The following is a 4,193-nucleotide window of genomic DNA, read 5'->3' on the forward strand; positions in this document are numbered from 1 at the left end:
GCCAGTAACAAAAGTACCTTTAATTTTATTTTTCCTTATTTATTATTATTATTTTTCTAAAGGCTAAGTCTCACTCTGTTGCCCAGGCTGGACTGCAATGGCATGATCATGGCTCAGTATAGCCACAACCTCCTGGGCTCAAGCAATCTTCCCACCTCAGCTTCCCAAGTAGCTGCAGCTACATGCTAGCACCACCATGTTCAGCTGGTTTTTTGTATTTTTTGTGGAGATGGGGTTTTGCCATGTTGGCCAGGCTTGTCTTGAACTCCTGGCTCAAGCAATCTGCCCATCTGACCCCCTGAAGTGTTTGGAAAACAGGTGTAAGCCACCACTGCTGGCCTCATTTTATTTTTCATTAAAAAATATTTAATCATCCAAATGATAGGTATTATGCTTGATTAGTCTTTAGAATACTAACATTTTCATGAAGGCATTCAACCTAAATGGAGGTGAGGTGGTCTAAAATTATGGCAGAAAGAGAAATGGAAGGCTAGTGACCAGTAAACAGTGTCAAATCAAGACCACTGTCATCACTGAATAATGAGCCTCTGAAGATTCATCTTGTAGGATAGTAGCTTTAACATGTTAATGAATCATAGATGGGTAACTCTGACAATCTGATTAAAGCTATGGAACCTCTCCTGAAAATAATGCACCCAAGCCCATACATACCATTCTAAATACAATACGAGGGGGCTTGCAGGCCCTCATATAAGCATTCTCACTGTTATAGGACAGACCTTGGGCCCAGTCTTGAACTCAAGTCAAACATCATCAGAAATTAAGGTTATTAACTCTTTTCCCCAAAGATCTGTATAAAGATTTTTTTTGTAACGTTTGAAATATATGTATTTAATTTTTTATTGAGCCTTTAGTATATAAAATAGTCTGCAAAACCCAGTCCTTGCTCATAGAGAAGGGTGATAGGAAGTAATGACAGGAGATATAAATGCTATAAGAGGGGTGAAAACATTTTTTAAGTTTAAGTGAAAGAGATACTGTGTTCAACTAAAAAGGCGGTGGGGGGGCGGGGAGGAATTAAGAAAAACTTCAAGGCACTGGATAAACGGTTTACAAGATGAAAAGAATTTAAAAGGTATAGTTGGCCAGAGGAGGTGAAAAGGGAGGAGAGAGAAAAGATCTTTCAGGAGAAAGGAAGAACCTTAGCATAAAGTATACAATCAGGAGAATGAAGTAGTTTTTAGAATCCCCTTTGATTACAGCGGTGATACTCAATCCCAGCTGTACATTCTAATTACCTGGAGTTTTTTTTTTTTTTTTTTGAGACGGAGTTTCGTTCTTTGTTACCCAGGCTGGAGTGCAATGGCACGATCTCGGCTCACTGCAACCTCCGCCTCCTGGGTTCAGGCAATTCTCCTGCCTCAGCCTCCTAAGTAGCTGGGATTACAGGCACGCGCCACCATGCCCAGCTAATTTCTTGTAATTTTAGTTCAGACGGGCTTTCCTCATGTTGACCAGGATGGTCTCGATCTCTTGACCTCGTGATCCACCCGCCTCAGCCTCCCAAAGTGCTGGGATTACAGGCGTGAGCCACCGCGCCCTGCAGATTTTGGTTTTCTTTTTTTAATAAGATGGGGTTTCACCATGATGGCCAGGCTGATCTTTAACTATTGACCTGAGGTGATCTACCCACTTCGGCCTCCCAAAGTGCTAGGATTACTGACGTGAGCCACAGCGCCCGGCCCAATCTCTCTGATTTTTAAAAATAAAGTTGGCCGGGCATGGTGGCTGATGCCTGTAATCCAAGCACTTTGGAGACCAAGGTGGGCGGATCACCTGAGGTTGTGGGTTCAAGACCAGCCTCACCAACGCAGTGAAACCCCGTCTTTTAAAAAAAATAATAAATAAATTAAAAAATAAATAAAGTTAAGGCTGGGTGTGAGGCTCACGGCCACAATACATGCACTTTGGGAGACTGAGGTGAGTGGAACACCTGAGGTGAGCAGTTCGAAAGCAGCCTGGCCAACATGATGAAACCCGGTCTCTTCGAAAAATACAAAAAATTAGTTGAGCACGGTGGCCAGGACCTGTAATCTCAGCTACTCTGGAGGCTGAGAGAAGAGGATCACTTGAACCTGGGGGGCAGAGGTTGCAGTGAGCCAAGATCCTGAAACCGTACTGCAGCCTATGCAACAAGAAGAAAACTCTGTCTCAAAAATAAATAAAAAAGAAATAATTAAATAATAAAATCCAGACTGGGCACAGTGATTCACCCCTGTAATCTCAGCATTTTGGGAGACTGAGAAAGGAAGATTGTTTGAGGCTAGCAGTTTGAAACCAGCCAGGGTGACAGAACAAGTTCCTATCTCAACAAAAATTTAGCTGGGCGTGCTGCTGTGCACCTGTAGTCCTAGCTACTCAGGAAGCTGAGGTGGGAGGATTGCTTAAGACCTAGAAGTGGGAGGCTGCAGTAAGCTACGATTGCACCAATGCACTCCAGCCTGAGGGACAGAGCAAGATCATTTCTGTAAAAAAAAAAAAACTAAACAAATATAAGCTTCTTTTTTTTGAGACAGACTCTTGCTCTGTCACCCAGGCTGGAGTGCAGTGGCGCGATCTCGGCTCACTGCAACCTCCGCCATCCGGGTTCAAGTGATCCTCCTGCCTCACCCTCCTGAGTAGCTGGGATTACAGACGCACACCACCATATCTGCCTAATTTTTGTATTTTAGTAGAGAGAGGCTTTCACTATGTTGGTCAGGCTGGCCTTGAACTGCTGACCTCGTGATCCACATGTCTCTGCCTCCCAAAGTGTTGGGATTACAGGCGTGACCCACTGCACCGGACCATAATCTGAATTTTTCAGAAGGTTTTTAGATTAAAAGATTTACAGGGCTGGGCATGGAGGCTCTTGCCTATAATCCCAGCACTTTGTGAGGCACAGGCGGGTGGATCACCTGAAGTCAGGAGTTCAAGACCAGCCGGCCAACGTGGTGAAACCTGGTCTCTAATACAAATACAAAAATTGGCCAGGCATAGAGACTCACGCCTGTCATCCAACCCCTTTGGAGGCCAAGGTAAGCGGATCACCTGAGGTCAGGAGTTCAAGACCAGCCTGACCAACATGGTGAAACCTCGTCTTTAAAAAAAAAACAAAAAACACAAAAATTAAGTTGGACACGGCGGCCCACACCTGTAACCCTGGAATTTTGGAAGTCTGAGGTAGGCGGATCATGAGGCCAGAGGTTCCAGACTAGCCTGACCAACATAGTGAAACCCATTCTCTGTAAAAAAATAAATAAATAAAATTAATTAAAAAATTACCTGGGCATGTGCTCGCTTCGGCAGCACATACACTAAAACTGGAATGATACAGAGAAGATTAGCATGGCCCCTGCGCAAGGATGACATGCAAATTCATGAAGCAGTCCATATTTTTTTTCCTGTTTTTAAAAATCAAATAAAAATAAATTTAAAGTTAAAGTTAAAAAGCAAAGAAAATTAGCTGGGCACGGTGGGGGACACCTTTAAACCCAACTACCTGGGAGGCCGAGGCAGGAGAATCGCTTGAACCAAGGAGGCAGAGGTTGCAATGAGCCAAGATCGCACCATTGCAGTCCAGCCTGGGTGACAAGAGGGAAACTCTATCTCATAAAAAGGCGGGTCAGGGGGGATTTATCCAGCACCTCGTTTTTGCAATTGTAGACACTGATCTCTCCGTTTTGTTTTTTTTTTTAAGTGCAATGGCGCGATCTCGACTCACCGCAACCTCCACCCACCGCAACCTCCACCTCCTGGGTTCAGAAAATTCTCCTGCCTCAGCCTCCTGAGTAGCAGGGATTACAGGCACGCGCCACCATGCCCAACTAATTTTTTGTATTTTTAGTAGAGACAGGGTTTCACCATGTTGACCACGATGTTCTTGATCTCTTAAACTCGTGATCCATCCGCCTCAGCCTCCAAAAGTGCTGGGATTACAGGCGTGAGCCACAGTGCCTGTAAGATTTTTTTTTTTTTTTTTTTTTTGAGACGGAGTTTCGCTCGTTACCCAGGCTGGAGTGCAATGGCGCGATTTCGGCTCACCGCAACTCCGGCCTCCTGGGTTCAATCAATTCTCCTGCCTCAGCCTCCCGAGTAGCTGGAATTACAGGCGTGAGCCACCGCGACCAGAAGATTTTTTTTTTTTTTTTTTTTTTTTTTGAGACGGAGTTTCGCTCTTGTTACCCAGGCTG

General features: G+C 44.6%; 1 non-coding gene across 1 annotated transcript; it reads left to right on the forward strand.

The window, feature by feature from the left end:
- The first annotated feature begins 3,293 nt into the window (after positions 1-3,293).
- Positions 3,294-3,400, forward strand: LOC135273340 (U6 spliceosomal RNA). The gene has a single exon (XR_010341125.1). It is a non-coding gene; the product is annotated as a U6 spliceosomal RNA (small nuclear RNA).
- Positions 3,401-4,193: the final 793 nt, after the last annotated feature.

This window comes from Aotus nancymaae, unplaced genomic scaffold (genome assembly GCF_030222135.1).
Source record: "Aotus nancymaae isolate 86718 unplaced genomic scaffold, 86718_ANA_hifiasm-v0.15.2.pri h1tg001122l, whole genome shotgun sequence".
Taxonomy (NCBI): Eukaryota; Metazoa; Chordata; class Mammalia; order Primates; family Aotidae; genus Aotus; species Aotus nancymaae.